The 16632-nt window shown below is 41.8% G+C and overlaps 2 long non-coding RNA genes and 1 pseudogene across 4 annotated transcripts in view; 1 reads left to right on the top strand and 2 right to left on the bottom strand.

Annotated features, from left to right (window-relative positions):
• The window catches only part of LOC129351905 (uncharacterized), a 17062-nt gene extending 13255 nt beyond the window's left edge, over positions 1–3807 (bottom strand). Inside the window, exons 1-3 of the long non-coding RNA XR_008604801.1 lie at positions 3692–3807; positions 2146–2280; positions 1822–1961 (exon numbers count right to left, since the gene is read on the bottom strand). This is a non-coding gene — a long non-coding RNA (uncharacterized LOC129351905). The remainder of the gene's footprint in view (positions 1–1821; positions 1962–2145; positions 2281–3691) is intronic.
• Positions 1–16632, top strand: part of LOC129351904 (SLIT-ROBO Rho GTPase-activating protein 1-like) — a 27297-nt pseudogene extending 10665 nt beyond the window's left edge.
• LOC129351906 (uncharacterized) lies at positions 3883–10094 on the bottom strand. 3 transcript variants are annotated; one of them, XR_008604802.1, is made up of 5 exons: positions 9608–10094; positions 5970–6102; positions 4489–4966; positions 4083–4190; positions 3883–3962 (listed from the first exon to the last, which is right to left on the bottom strand). It is a non-coding gene; the product is annotated as an uncharacterized LOC129351906 (long non-coding RNA). The 3 variants fall into 3 exon arrangements; XR_008604803.1 differs by lacking the exon at positions 9608–10094 and adding an exon at positions 6953–7005; XR_008604804.1 differs by lacking the exon at positions 4489–4966.

Here is a 16632-nt window from a genome sequence, read left to right as displayed (position 1 = left end):
CGTTAAAATCAACTGTGTTACTGCAGTAATGACAGAAAGGACACATGTAGAGGCTGCGCTCAGAGAGGAGGAGCAGATTCACTCAGGCAGAGGCAGGGAAATATTCTGCAAGCCGCTTTCATGATATTTACAGAACTGAATACAGCCACAACATGAGGCTAAAAGCTCAGAATGTAAGCCTGAAACCTGGTTTTATAGTCTACTAATTTACAACGAAAAATTACTGGAAAAACAAGCAAACAAATAAATTAAATGTTTTTTCTCAGATTTCTGACTTCCTTCAATCTTCAATCATTAAACTCATTATACGGAAATTAAAGTTATAATTCTGAGTTAAAATGTCAAAATTATTTTTTTCCAGTTGCCTTTATTCTCTTCGGCACTTTATAACTAATCTTCTCCTAAAATATTAGATTCCTTGAAGAATTTTTACTTCAAATTTTTTAAAACAACACCTTTGTAATTCCATACAGAAAAACACAAAGCTTGCATGTTTTAATAAAAATGTTTGGTTTATTTAGCAGAATATTTCTGCCAAATATCTCAGAATGTTGAGATGACCTGAAAATAAAAATAAGGAAATTTCTGAATTTTAAGTTTACATTTTTTACGTTTGGAAGGTTTTCTGCGTTGCAAACTTAGCAATATTTTTACTTTTCTAGAAATTTTTGACTGAATTTTTTTTCTATCTACAATGGCGCTAGCACACCGTCATCGGTACAGATATAAAAATAATCATTTTATTCTTGCTTGCAATGAGATATGGATGAGCAAACATCCTGACTGACAGGTGTATTTTAGATAACTGTTGTAACAAAGCTTGTAAATTTGGTTGAAAATGTTTTGTTTGGCGTTTATCTTGATATTTTTCTCTTTTGTGTCAGAGTAAGGAAATTCTCCAGCAGCTGCAGGACGACCTGATGAAGCTTCTGAACGAGCTTTACACAGTAAATACAAACATTTTCACCGTTTTGCAGCAGAATAAACAGTTTTAATCTTCACTCTGTGGATTTAAAGTCTGTCACAGTTTTATTATGTCAAAAAACTTGATTAAAACGTTTAGTACTGTGTCCATTCGACTGAAACTGAACCAGAAGGTGCAAATTGTCTTTCTGCTGCCGTTACCAAGGTGATGAAGACGTATCACATGTACAACGCGGAGATGATCAGCGCGGAGGCCAAGCTGCGGGAGGCGGAGCGGCAGGAGGGCCGCGTGAAGGGCGTGTCCGGGACGGGCGGGGGGGGAGCCTGTGTTCGGCCTGCGGATAGAGGAGCGCCACCAGAGGCGCAACGCCGCCCGCAAGATGGAGAAGATGAGGGAGAAGGTAAGCTAACTGTTTTAGGAATCAGTGCGGAACCAGGAAAGGATTCATGCGTTTAATATTTCGTTCCTTTTGCTCTCAGAGGAAGGCCAAATACTCGGAGAACAAACTGAAGACTCTGAAAGCCAGAAATGAGTATTTCCTGACTCTGGAGGCGACCAATGCCTCCGTCTTTAAATACTACATCCACGATCTGCCCGACATCATCGACGTGAGTAAAAGACTCTGCTGCTACGCAGTTCTGACTCTGAATACAACTCAGGGTTCATTCAGGTGTTACGTCAATACCATTTTTGAGCCTTCCATCTTGTGTTGTCATCAGAGTCGACTCTGGAGACCTGATTTGATTCTTTGATGCATGTTTGAGAAATCCTTTAATCTCCATGGCAACCATTAAGGTGCAAATTCTTTGCAGGACTCTTAAAACTTCGCCTTGATTGTTTCTCAGTGCTGTGACTTAGGGTACCACTCCAGTCTGAGCCGGGCGCTGAGGACCTACCTATCCGCCGAACTGAGCCTTGAAGCCTCCAGGCGAGCGGGCCTGGAGGTGCTGGAGGGGGCTGTGGAGAACCTGGACCCGGCCCGCGACAGGCAGCGTCTGCTGGGCCTCTACCCCACTGCCTTCTGCCCACCGCAGCGCTTCGGATTCCAGGCGCACATGGGCGACACAGTGAGTTCAACCGGAAAAATAACAACAAAACTCCTGATTCATTCATTCCAGACATGTTTATCTGGTCATCTATGGAGGGCAAATCCTGACATAACTGGCGATAAACAGAAATAGCTGCTGCAGCTGTAAACCAGAGTGAATCAGGATTCTGACCTGAGGATTTGCAGTTTTTTCTTCTTGTATTGGTGACGTTTCGCTTCCTGTCAGACGACCCAGATCGCCTCCCAGCCGCAGGTCCAGGCTGAGCTGTCGCTGCGCCTCACTCAGCTTCAGACCCGCCTGGCGTCCCTGAAGATCGAGAACGAAGAGGTCAGACTCACAAACGCAACCAGATGGTCAGAGATCTCAAATCTATCTAAACACGAACAACCACCAGACAGGCTTCCCACTGACAACCAGGCATCCATTACAGTGAAGGAACTCTTCAAAGTTATTTTATAACAAGATTTATTATGGAATATATGTCGATAAAATATGTAAAGTTTCAATGAGTCATTAGATTCAGACTAAATATGTAGCTAACAAAATATTTTGTTTTTAAACTAAGTATGTAGAGCCGAATATAAATTTGATGTCAGGCTAAATAATCCAAATGTTTGCCACTATTTTTGGCTGTAACTTTAGAAATGGTTCCCCAACTACGCAGAGATGCAGTTGAACAATCCTGCAACTTTTATCCATATTAGGACATTTGACCTGCAAACACATCAGAAAATAAGTGGATTTATGTTGAGACTATGAATTCTGCAGAACATTTTTCCAGCTGTTTGCTCAAAGTGTGAAATAAAACACTAAACTGGGTGAAAACCCCTGAGATGATGCAGAAGAAGTTCTGCATCAGAACTTCTTCAGTTGTGTTAATTTATACAGATTTAATTGGGTGATAATGTAGCAGATGTAGCGTCCCAAAATAAAGCAGAGCGACTGGCTGCTGCTGCAGTCTGTGCCCCCGCTGTTGTGTAGCGGAGAGGGCAGCTGTTAACTCGGCCTGAAGGGCATAAAGATGCTGAAAGAGTTGGGATTAATGAGAAGCATCTGCACGTCTCAGCAGCTCCCAGCACACACAGCCACGCCCCGATCATCATAAAACCACTGTCACACGCTGTAAATGCAAACACACTCTGCATGTGTAAAGAATTAAATCCCCTAATTGGTTTTTATGTTTTCATTTAAGTCGTCAGACTTTGCTGTAAAGCTCTCAGTTCATCCCTTATGTTGAAATCTGTAGCAGTTTGATGGCTGAACAGCAGCAAAATGTTACTTTCTGAGATTAAATGGATTGAAAACGAGCAGAAAAAAAACTGATTAAAACCCTGAAAGTCTGGAGACAACTGAACCACTCCACAAGCCAAAACTGTTGAGTCTGGGTTGGACATCCACCGTCCAGCCGGGCAACAACCCTGAATGAATGGAAAGTGTCAGAATGGCCTAGTCAAAGTCCAACTAAAAATCTAGGCCATCAGGACTCATTTTCCGTTCAGTCAGCCCATTCTTGAGATTTTCCACATGACAAAATAGGCAGAAATTTCAACCTGCAGTTTGCACTCTGTGATTTCCTCAAGAAGGCTGAATATAAACTCACTCCACACTTTTCAGATCTTTTAATTAACAGTTTAGTGTCTCATTTTCTGGTCTATCACATAAAAACCTAGTAACACACATTAGGTTTGAGGTTGAAAGGGAAGTCAAAGTACTGCACCTTTAAATGTGTTTCCTTCAGGTGAAAAAGACGTGGGGAGCGACTCTGACCACGCTGCAGGACATGACGGTGCTGGACGACTGCGACGTGTCGCAGAGCTTCACCCACAGCCCGTCCTCCGAGTCGGTCAAGTCCAGCGTGTCGGACGGCTACCTGAACAAACCCAGCCTGGCCAAGAGACGAGCCAACCAGCAGGAGACGGAGCTTTTCTATTTCAATGTGAGGACCGGCAGCGAAGCGAAGCGAAGACTCTGCATCTCATTTACATTCACTGTAGAAACACAGCGAACAAAAACATTGTTCATTTTACAGATTATGAGTCAGACATGTTTTTTGTCTTACATCAGTCGGGATTATCATGGATTTTTAAGATTCTGAAAAAAATTGACACCTTAATGTGCTGCAAGAACACAGATGAGCGTTGAGTAGCAGGAGAACTTGCTGGAGGAACATGTTGGATTTCAGAGATTATTTGACGGCCAAAGTCACAATTCTGAGACTGAGAAAAAAAAAAGTCAAAATTCAGAAATTAAAGTCAGAATTAGGAAATGAAAGCAAGATTCGATTTGGATTTATTTATTCTGGTAGGTTAATATTTAATATTTTTGCTAGCTAAGTTAACATTTAGCTTTCTAGTTTAATATTTAACTAGAAAGCTTAATACTTTAGATACCAGGTTAATGTTTAGCTTTGAGCTAACTATTTAGGGTTGAACCAAATACAAATGGAAAGCATGGCATTGTCTTTACTATTAGGCTCAATAATCCAAATTTAAATAATGCAGTGAATCATTGTACCTGTTTTATTTCAGCAGAAACTCTGCAGATTTCTCTGGGATCAATAAAACTGTCTGTTTTTCCATCCTCAGAAGTTTCGCGAGTATTTAGAGGGAAGCAATCTCATCTCAAAACTCCAGGCCAAACATGACACATTAAAGAAAGCCTTAGCTGAGGGTAAGAACGACATCTTTCAGGGCTTACAGACCATAATCGGCAGGATTTAAATTTTAAATGTTTTCCGTTCTTCCTGTTGCAGGATATAAATCTGAATTACTGACGACCAGGTGAGGCTTTTTCTCATTTCATGCTCATTTTCTCTTCAGACTGATAACCAATCTTGCTTCTTTCGCCACTTTACTGTGAACTCTGAGAAACTCCTGTCTCTTCATTTCTTCCTCCTTTTGCTGCTCATTGTAGTCGTGGGCGGAAGAACTCCATAGCAAGCACCAGGTACACACCGGGGGTCAGGGGTCGGTCGGATTTTGCTTGTTGTCATCTGTGATTGGTTAAAACATTTGATAATTCCTCTAAAACATTAAACTTCCCATTTCAACAGTTTAATCACAATATTTCTTGTTTAGCTGACTGCTACCTAAAATAAAAATGTAAACATGAAGGACAGTGTCATCGGCATACAGATTGAAGTATGTGTTAGCATTAGCTTTGCCGCTGTGCTATGTGAAACCTTACTTTGGTTTTAAAGCTACCCAAAGCTTCCAGCACTTATGTTGTCTCAACTGAGGTAAATAAACATTAAAAAATCATGCAATTTAGGCTTTATCACCCAATTCAATCTTAAAGTATGTAAAAAAAATTAATGTAAAAGAAAAAGGTTGTAGCAAATTAAAGCATTTTAATTCTGTTTTTTACTGTGATTGAAATAATTTAATATCTACAACAGCATAACATTTTCCTTCTTCCAGCCCTATTGAACTTAGTTAGAACCTTTCTTCTCTCTCTGATTTATTCTGCAGATTAAAGAATGTGGTTGTTATGCTTTTGCTCTCTTCTTATTTAAATTCATTGAAAACAAACGTTTTTCTCTAAGTTGCTCCCTCGGTGTGTTGATAGGATTCAACTAAAGCCATACCGCTGCTAGTGGAAAGCTGCGTCCGCTACATTAATCTACACGGTACGTATGAATTTTCAGCTTGGATGTTTTTCTTTACTTAGTTGTGACTTCACTACTCAGTTTATATTAATCACTTTTTTTCTGAGTGGACTGTTGTTTTTTTTGGCCTGGAAATTTTTTATTTTTTTGGAAATGTGGAAAGTCTGTTTTTCTTATTAAAAACACATTGATGTTTGTGAACTAGGCTAAATAAAAATAATGTTTTACCTAACAATTCCCACTTTAGAAAAATTACAAATATGCATCAATGTCTTGTGCTGCACCAGCCTTTAATAATGGCCGTTGGGCCTCAGAAAACTATCCCAAGGGCCAAAAATGGCCCCCGAACAGCACTTTAAACCCCCTGCTGTTTGTATTATGGACTTACATGTGTCATGCAGCTTCCAGTCAAACCCAGATGTTTTTCTCAGGTCTTCAGCATCAGGGCATCTTCCGGGTTTCAGGCTCACAGGTCGAGGTCAACGACATCAAGAACTGCTTCGAGAGAGGTGAGAGGTCACCTGTGAGGACAGAGGGTCACATGACTGGTAAGCTGTAAAACTGTCAGGCGATAACGCCGCTTCTGCTGGTTGCCCAGGTAACGACCCGCTCATAGACGAGGAGAACAACCACGACATCAACTCTGTGGCTGGGGTGTTGAAGCTGTACTTCAGGGGTTTGGAGAACCCTCTGTTTCCAAAGGACAGGTTCAACGACCTCATTTCCTGCGTCCGTGAGTACCGACAGCGCCGCCCAAACGCGTTTACCTCCCGCCCAGATCCTCAGCTTCCCTCCACATTTCCTCCGCTTTGTTTCCCGTTTGCAGTGCCAAACAAAAGCTTTTCAAAACTGTCAGGCATTTTTCATGTCACAGTAGCTCAAAAAGTGCCGAAATACAACAAAATGCAAAACGGAAACATATTTCTATGCTTAATTATACATTCTATGACTACAAAATGTAATTATGTAGTCTTTTTTTTTCAGTGTTTTGATCTGAGGTTTTGATTGTTTCTGTTTTCATCCAACGAATACTTTCAATATACAAAAACCCCCCGTATGTGGTTGGCTTTAAAGGGGATCTATTATGAAAAATTCACATTTTGCATATTTTTCATTCTTCCATTTGGGACTCAACTACTTCCAAAAACACAAAAGCTCTAAAAATAAGAATTGGCAAGACGATAATGTTTTTTGGTGAAAGAAAAAAAACTGTTAAACCTCCAGAATGTAACATCACAGATCACCGAGCAATCCCAGAAGAGCTCCGCCTGTTGCCTAGCAACTCAAGCTCAGATCCAGCATGCTTGGTCAGCTGGTTTTACAGCTGTACAATGGCTGCTGGAAAAGACAAGTGTTTTGTTGTTGACTCACCAGCTAGAAACCTCTTGCTGCATTCTTGTTGGTTGTGCAGGAGGCTCCACTTCTGCTTTTCAAAGATGCATGTTAGTAATCATTTTTATCTGCACGTGTAAAGGTTGAGTTGGAGGGCATGGTCAGCAGCTGCTTATTTGAAGTGAGAAGAGGCCTTTTTTTTTTTTTTTTTCTAACAGTATGTATTCCTTATTTTTCTTGTACAAGCACTTTGAGTTGTCTTTGACTGAAAGGTGCTATATAAATAAAGTTGCCTTGCCTTGCCTTCAAACAGCTAAAATTTCTTCTCAGAATGATTTTGTGCAAAAAAAGGTCATGAACATATTTTATATAGCCCAGAAACTTTCCTAAACTGTTCAAGGAAGCATTATAGGTTACCTTTAAGTTGTGAATGCAGCTGTTAGCATGTTATAAATATATTTTAATCTGAAACAAATAAAATGTTGCCTGTTTTTGGCCATTCTGGGTTTCCATACATGAGGACCAGGAATAAAGCAAGTAGAGCAAAAGTTTTATCAGAGTAAAACCCATTAAGCCAGAAAACATATTGACTGAAATTAGTGTCACTGAAAGCTCAAATTTCATTTTTAAGCAAAACTGGAAGAAAATTGAGGGAGTTTAACCATCTCATGTCCATTTGTCTCTGAAGTTTGTCCCCTTAATGAAGCCTGGAAACGTCTCTCTGTTTCCTGCTGCAGGGATGGAAAACCTGTATGAGAGAGCTCAGTGCATCAGGAAGATCCTCCTGGGCGTCCCGAGGGCCACGCTGGTGGTGATGCGCTACCTGTTCGCCTTCCTCAACCAGTGAGTGTCTGCCGCCTCATTCCTCCCCTCTGAGAGCGAACACGAGCCTCTCTAGTCGTCAGTTTGGTTCTGCCGCCTCAGATAAATATAGAACGGAAGCACAGCGAGGGATGGAGAGGCAGGAAGTGTGACATGCAGGTGTGATGTTCCTGCTGCATTAATTGGGGTTTTGATGAAGAGGAAAGGCATTCAGGAGTGTGTCAGTGTGTCAACTCAAAGATATTCAAATAGACACCGCTTCACATTTAGTCATTATACATTTAAAAACCATTATCAGTCTGTTTTTGTTATTATTAGTTGGTGTCAACACTTCTGACTCAAGTGACCAAAGGTCTGTTCCAATTTATTAAGAAAAATCTTCCTCTTCGCTCCGCCAGCCTCTCCCAGTACAGCGATGAGAACATGATGGACGCGGGGAACCTGGCCATCGTGTTCGGCCCCACACTCCTGCCGACGCCCGATACGCTGGACCAGGTGGCCTGCCAGGCGCACGTCAATGAGGTCATCAAAACGGTCATCCTGCACCACGACAACATCTTTCCTGACATCAAGGAGCTTCCAGGCCCGGTTTATGAGAAGTGCATGACCGGCGACCAGTACTGGTGAGACCGGCCTCACATTTTATTTAACTTCTCCTTTTCTAGTCACATTAACCTGAAAGTAGACGAGTTCTCTAATTTCCAGTCTGATGATTAATGGATCTTGAAGGGCAATGTTATTTACAGAAACATCATAATCCATTTTATTTATGGTTTCTGCTGTGTAAGCGTGGATTTTCCCCCATTTTATTTATTGTTTTTGGCTGTTGTTTCATTTTGGGTGTTTGTAATATCTGCCAGTTCCAATTTTTCTTAAGAAAAATACGGTTTTTATTGATCTTGCATTATTGTGCCATTATCAATATATGACTAAACTGGTCTCACAGTGTTAATTTCCAATAATTAATGTTGTTTATTGCAGTATTTACTGCAACAATTTATTGTTCAGAGAAATGTATAGCTGTGACAGGCCAAGGTACGACTGCAACTTAACAAAAGGGTTTCAGATCACTAAATAGTATTTTTTTTCCTTTCAATATTTGAGATGCTGCCAAATTGGTGACGTCACATTTCCTGGTTCATCCAGTCTCATCATTTCCTCTTCACTCAACAGGCGGTTGCTAGGTAACCAAAGGGCGACTAAGCTAGGCTTTCAGAGGTTAAACGGCTAATACCTGGTTCAAAGGGCAACATTTTCAATTTTCGAAACCTGAACACACAAAGGATGATTAGAAATGCAAGATATAACATGTTTGGTCCTACAGCTTGTAGTATCGAGCCACACAGCGAACATAAGTTCCACTCACCAACGTTCAGGCGGGAACCAGAACAAACATGGCCGACTGGAAAGAAGAAACAGCGGTAGTTTGGGACACCCGACTCCCTTAAGAGCGGACCAGACACTCGAAACACCCTGCACACGCAAAGGACATGTCTTAAGTTTACATTTAGAGTAATCTCAATAATCATGGCGTCTTTAAGACTGTTGGAAAGGGGAAATTGGTTGGGACGTAAAAACCTTGTGGCGTAAACGAGGCGCTAAGCCTGCATCCCCCAGAATGCTGTGCGGTTCTGGGTCGGAGTTCAGGGAAATGTTTTAACACTCTATCAACGTATTTTCTATTACTATTAACCACGTATCTACCGCGATATACATTGTTGATGATTTATTGCCCAGCCTGACTTCATAACATATAAAATAGGACGTTTTAGTTGATGAATATGGAAACAGAGCGGGGCAGGTCCTCTGAAGTTGAGACAGAGATGTTACTTGTCAGCTGGTTTGGCAGGAGCGAGTGTTTCTCTTCCTCACCAGCCTGAGTAAATCCTGTCGGGTTGTGTGGAGCGCCTCGCCCCCTGCTGTGCTCCGTCCTCCTGCCTTTGTTCCCGCGCTGAATGGACGGTTTGTCCGCCTGCTTCGCTGCCTGATCCTCTCTCCTCTTCACCTCCTTGCAGCGAGAGTCCGTTCAGCGAGCCTGGGGCCTTGGAGGAGACCGAGCCGGACGCCGGTACCGAGACCCAGACCAGCGACGAGGGTACGCGCTGACCCCTGACCTTCGCATGCTGCGTTCCAGTTGCGTGGGAAGTTAAACCCGAAGGAACGGCGTTCTAGTTAAGAATTGGGAACTGAGATGCTTTTGAATATTTACAGCTCTTTAATCGAGGAGCGGCCATATTGAAACGCGAAACGGGCCTCATGAGTCGTCACTGGGGGTACTCAAAGTTGCTCTCAGTTTCGACTTCAGAGTTGACTTTTGTCAGTGGGAAGTCGGAATTTCCGAGTTCCGAGGACAACTGGAACGCAGCATTACACACCCATCTTTCATCTCCTCGTGGAGAGATGGTTGCCGCGGTAACGGCAGCCATGGAGACGCCGCGTTCCCGCTCGGGAGCCGTCCATCTTGTCGGAATGCCGCGGGCCTCACCTCCGTGTCTCACCCCCGTGTCTCACCCGGTGTCTCCCCAGCAGAGGGCGAGGCCGTGGAGGCGGTGGCCCGGTTCGACTACGTGGGCCGGTCCGGCCGCGAGCTGTCCTTCAAGAAGGGCGCGTCGCTGCAGCTGTTCCAGCGCGCGTCGCACGACTGGTGGGAGGGCCGGTGTAACGGCAGCCGCGGCCTGGTGCCTCATCAGTACATCGTGGTGAAGGACAGGCGAGTGAACAGTCCCAAATGGTTGGTACACCGACATCACAGTATCACTGCTGAATGACGGGTTAGAGCGCAAAACAATCATTTTACAGGTCATTTCACTTGATTGAATCATTCATTCACATTTCAAAACGCATCTCATGTTATTTCTATTATTATTAAACATTTAGAATATACATTACCTAAATGTGGAACTCATTTTTATTTCATCAATATGTGGCAACATTTATCAATAAACATTTATCAATATCAAACTGTTAAAATATGAATAAATACATTTTTATGCATTTGGTGAATCCTTATAGTTAAACATTAAACTTTTTTCACGTTGGTGTAATTTGGCAGAAAAAAATGCTTTAATTGATAAAATAATATTTAGGCACACAACCACTTTGAAGGCTTTACTTATGTCCCTGTCTACTTATGTGGGGCCAAATTTGGCCCCTGGGCCTTTATTTTGACACATCTGACCTAAAGAATACACTAAATATTGATGATTAGCATAACAAAATGAATCCGTCACATTTTATGTTTTTCTTTTTTGTCATTTTTTGTGTAGATGTAATAAATTGAGAAACCATAACGCATATTTCAACATATTAATGCAAGTTCAAAATACATCATAAACATAATATACATTCTATATTTTAGTTTTATTGAATAACTATGCTATGTAATTGTATCTTATTTTAGTTAATATACTTATGTATTTTATTCGGTTTAATTTGTTTTAATATGTTTAACCTGATATCTTTTCATTTCAATATTGAATTTATTTTTGATTAAATTAAATGTATTTTCACACCGCATCTATAAAATTTGAATTTATTTCTCCTGATGAATTTAATATTTGTGTTTTGTTTTGACTTCAGACTTAATTTCTCATTGAGTTCAGTCCATTAACTCAAATTTTTCAGTTAAATTTAATCTTTCTTTTGACTCAAATGTTTTCATATTAAAATTAAAACAACATTAATATATTTTATTTTTGTTATGTATATTATTTCAATATAATTATTTCATTTTAAATTGATTTGATTTTTTTCCTTTTTTACTTAATTTGTTTTATTTTTCTCTCTGAAGTTCCTAAATTACCTAAATAAAATTTTTGAACCAGAAATTCTGAAAAAAATAAATAAAATTTAACATTTAAATTGAATCTAAAATGTATTATTTGGCATTTTATTAAACTCACTGTTTTGTTTTTTGCAATGACGATACAGTAAGTCTATTGCTAATTAACTAATACTATTGTTTTATTATTTGTTTTATTAAAATCTTACATGTTTATTCAAAATATGGAAATAATCAAAGTTTTAAAAATCTGTTAAAAAAAATTAAAATGAATGTATTTTTTATGTTCTAATTAAGGTTTACTAGTATTAATATTATTATTGTTGAAATGCTTGCATCAAATCAGTGTTTTTTTCATGCTTTTTCCTGTTTAAAATAATTATTATTCATCAGTTTTTTGAAGTTTTTTCTTTCCAGCCTGTTTTACAATAAAACAGTGATTAGTGTGTAATTAATTGACGATCTGCTCCGATAGATTTCAGTGGATTTGTTACTAACTGGATCTTCTCCCTGTTGATTAACAGACTAATTGGGCTCAGGGAGTCTCGAGCCTCTCTGCTATTGATCACTTCATTGATGATCGGAGCGTTTTGTTGCCTCGGCAGCGATTTGTCCGACTGAGTCGTGCTCTGTGTCCTTAGGGCGGACGCCATGTCCGATACGCTGAGCCAGAAAGCCGACAGCGACGGCGGGAGCAGCAGCACTGAGGACAAGCGGTCCCGCAGCGAGCTGAGCTCCCCGACTGACATCAGACCGCCCGAGAACTTCAACAGGTCCGACACTGAAACCTGCTTCCTGTCTCACCTGTACACACCTGCAGAGCTCAGGGCGCCGCTTCCTGCCACGTTTCACAAACATAACATCGAAAAAGTGGTGGCTATAAAAACGTAGTTTTTATGTCAATTGGCTGCAAAATAAGCAGATTTGCACAATTCTGACTTCCTTTAATATGTCTTTATGCTTTATTTTTGTTCTACTTTTTGCAGAGAAGAACAAGATGAACTATTTCTGATCCGAACTCTGCTTAAGAAAGAATTATCTATGAAACAGGCCGGACGATGCGGCTTACAGATAAAAACTGATGTTTTTTCATGCAAAATGAAACTTTTTTTCTTTTTTGAAAAATAACTGACAGAATTTTATTTTACTTTTATTTTATTTTAATCTTCTCTTTTGTTAATTGGACAATGGAGTATTAGGGCCAGGCTAAAATAATTTTTAGCCAAAGCACAATCAAAACTTCAACAACCAGCAGATGTTGGGGTAACTACATGGTTAAATGAAATGGATTTAATTCTGATTTCTAATAAGGATCTCTAAAGTGGAAGGGAGATAAATAAGTCTTGGCAGAAAACTCCGCCCCCTCTTGAAAAGCCCAGAAGTGGGCGGAGTCTAGAGACAATAAGGGGCGTGGTTACGTTTGAGAACAGAACAGGAAAACAACTGTTGCCGATTTTTCCACTTCGTCGCTAAATTTAGTGTCTTTTCAGACCTTGCAGCAACTTTTCCTTCAAAAGTCGAGTGATAAATTTAGCAACGCAAGCGGGGTGACGTAAACATGAATTAACTGCAGTAGCCACTCTTCAACCCAAAGAGGGCAGCACTGAGAAGCTTTTTGGCAAAATGTGGAAGAATAAAAATTAACTTGAAAATGTCCAGATTTTCTCAGAAACAAGGAAAGAAGCAATAGAACCAGATTACCAGCAGAAATAGTCAATGTAATTAAACACTAAAGTTCTATTCACATTATTAGAAATATGAATTAAATATTGCATAAAGTGTTTATTAAAGTTATCGTCATAATGTCCTGATGACAGCCACAGGAGGAAACGAACCGACGGTCTCTTCCGCCGCCCTCTCTGTCGCTCCAACGATAACCACGGGAACAGCGGCGTGATGGAGCGGAGCTCTCCGCCCGTGACGGGTCACTTCAGCCCCAGAGATCTCCTGCTGGGGCGGGGCCAGGGCATGACCCCGCCCCTCGACAGCCCGGAGCGAAGGCGCCGCTCCGCCGCCGTCACCATGACAGTGAGCCGCCACGACTCGCTGCGGAGGCAGGAGGACACGCCCATCCGGCGCTCCAGCAGCGGGCAGCACAGCTTCAGCGACTCACTGCGATCCAGAGCGATGGACGCCGAGACGCTGGCCCAGGTACTGGTACCGCTGGTACCACCGATCCCAACGCCAACACCAACACTACATACTGGTTCCTAACCTGACAAAAGGGCAGCGTCACATTTTATTTTTCTCTTTTATTCCATGGAAAATATTTATTCTGTTTTCCAAGTCAGTGTCATTTGTTCACATTGAGTTCAATCTGTTTTCCAGCTGAACTGCCCGGCTGTCCAGCCGTTGGGTTAATCAGTGAACTTCCTGTCTGCAGGACATCGAGGAGACGGTGAGCGTCGCCCTGGGCGAGCTGCGGCAGCTGGAGCGGCAGGACCGCCGGCCCGCACCCGACGTGGTTCTGGACACGCTGGAGCAGGTGAAGAACGGCCCGGTCGCCAGCTGCTCCTCCGAGTCGCCCAGCCCCCACAGCACGCCCAGTACGCCGGGGACGCCCGGCACCCCCAGCCCGCTCAGCCCCATGAGCCCCATCAGCCCGCTGCCCGGCCCGCCCAGGGCCGCCAACCCGTCCCCCGACACTCTGGGCTCCTTCAAGCCGGTGGCGGCCGCCCGCATGGGCGCCCCGCTGCGGCCCCCCGCCCTGAGACCGAAACCCGTGGTGCCCCCCAAAAGCAGCACGCCGCCTCTGGCGCCCCCGCTGGACAAATCCTGCACCATGTGAGCCAAACCAGGCCGACCCGGGCCAAAACTGGGCCAGAAGGAGATCAGGGTACCGCTATCGATTCTAATCAACAGGAAGGTAGAAAGGGTAGGAAAGGCTTTTAATGTAGTAACAAATTATAATCTATGACATGACCTATGATATGATATGCCATGATATTTCTGTGTCGTCAGGTTGGTGTGTTCTCTCTTGGTGTGTAGGAGTTTTTTTCTCCATGTATCGAAGCATTAATCAAAGATTAGCTAAAAGAACTGCTGGTGAGGCGGAAAGTCCCGTAAAACGTAGTTTCAGTGAAGTGAATGTCGTGTCCCCAAAGACACCTGATTGGCCGCTGCATCTGCCGCCCGATTGGTCGGCTAATGGAGGACTTGGACGGTTTCCGCTGCTACGCTCAGCCTGGCGCTCGGTGACAGAAAAACCACAACTTTAATGAATGTGTTCAGCTTTTTAACGACTGTTCGGCCATCTTTACTGAATGTTCGGTGGCGGCCTTCTTGTGTTTGTAGGAGGATTCGGCTCCTCCTCAGCTTGTCCTCGTTTGTTTGAGCGAGACACTGGCTGCGTTTCCGTTGCAAACCTTTATCGATATGATACCAATATCGAAAAAACACAATTTCACAGAAAGAAACACAATTCAAGAAAATAACACAGAAATACGTTTGATAAGTCCAGTTGTTGATCACGTGATGCGATTTTCTTTCAGTTTCGTCAAACATGATAAATCATCTGAAAATCACCTCGTCCTCGTGCAGCAACTTCTGAAAAAATGTTTAAAAATTCACTTTTTATAAAATTGCCATGTTTCCATTGAGTAAATGTATATTCCTAAGTTCAATTTGCAAAATGTTACAATGAAAACGCAGCTGTTAATGACATTTCTATCACAAATGTGTGCAAAACTTTTCATTCTGCTAATATGGAGAGAAAAAACTAATTCATAATCTTCCATCTATTAAATTAAAATCACACATAAATAAGTGGCAGGACGCCATCATTGTCCTACCCCTTCCTGTTGTCTTCTTTGTCATTTCCACCAGTAGTAACATCCTGCTGTTGATCACAGAACTTGTGTGATGTGATGCAATTCCATCACCTTTTTACAAAATACGCTAAAACATCGGAAAAAACAAAACATCTGAGTGCAAATTCTATAGAAAAACGTGTTTTTCCAAAACTGCCGTGTTTTATTTATTTTTGTCATTTCAATTTGTGCAATTTTAAGGGCAATGTAAACGCAGCTAGTGTGTCGGTGTGTGTGTTTGTGTTCGCCCGCCCTCGTCGTGCTCCCCTGTAAGTGCAGAATAGATAATTCATGCCTGCCTTGAGTGCCACAACACACGACTGCAAGTCGACAACCTGAGTGCAAAAAGCATGCCACCTCTTCTCTCTGTGTGTGTGTGTGTGTGTGTGTGTGTGTGTGTGTGTGTGTGTGTGTGTGTGTATTACACTAATGTCACTAGTTAACCTTAAATTCTCCAATAAGCTAACAGGGTGGGGCACTGTGTGTGAAAACGCCCAAAAACTACACTTGAACAGCACAGTGAATGTGGAGTGTTAAACTGGACCGGGCTCTGTGTGTGTGTGTGTGTGTGTGTGTGTGTGTGTGTGTGTGTGTGTGTGTGTGTGTGTGTGTGTGTGTGTGTGTGTGTGTGTGTGTGTGTGTGTGTGTTGGTGAAAGTGCCTTTTTTTTTAAACCCTGGTGTTTTTTGGGAGTTGTGAATCCACTCATTGAGAAGAGGATTGTAGCCCAAATGCAACTGAAGAATTTAAGACTTTTTCACAGAATTCAGAGGAAAAAAAAATTGTGTTTCATCAGAAATCAAAAGTTCTGAAATAAAAGTCGGGATAATTTTTTTTTCATAATTTTGACATCAAATTATTAATTCAAAAGTTGGAATTTAAATATTTCAGTCAGAATTCAGAGATTGAAGTCATAATTTCTTTTTTTGCAGCGGTCCAGTCCTCTTCCTTACACTCGCGCATGTCCTGACTGAAAGAGCAGCAGCACTCCAAACGAAATATTCATAAAAGTGTTTAGTAGATTCCTGAATTATGACTTTATCATTAACCCATTGTGACATTGCACTTTGATGTATAGGATTGTGTCCTTGGCATGTAGCATCATGACATGTTGGTGCATTTTTCCAGAAGGGGGAGCTCTCTCTGAATGTGTTTGATAATAACAGAATCGGTTTCTGTCTGTCAGTGTTGCTGTATTTGAAAGTCGGAGCTCCATGAAGTGGAGCTCATATAGCCAAATGGATTGTATCAATGTGTTGTATTTATATCATAAATCAACCTGAATAAATTAGCATTCAAGCCACAGAC

The sequence above is a fragment of the Poeciliopsis prolifica genome, unplaced genomic scaffold (genome assembly GCF_027474105.1).
Source record: "Poeciliopsis prolifica strain line A6 unplaced genomic scaffold, Auburn_PproV2 SCAFFOLD070, whole genome shotgun sequence".
NCBI classification, from domain to species: domain Eukaryota; kingdom Metazoa; phylum Chordata; class Actinopteri; order Cyprinodontiformes; family Poeciliidae; genus Poeciliopsis; species Poeciliopsis prolifica.
Note: the sequence above shows the minus strand (reverse complement) of the source record. Positions and strands in the feature narration are given on the sequence as shown.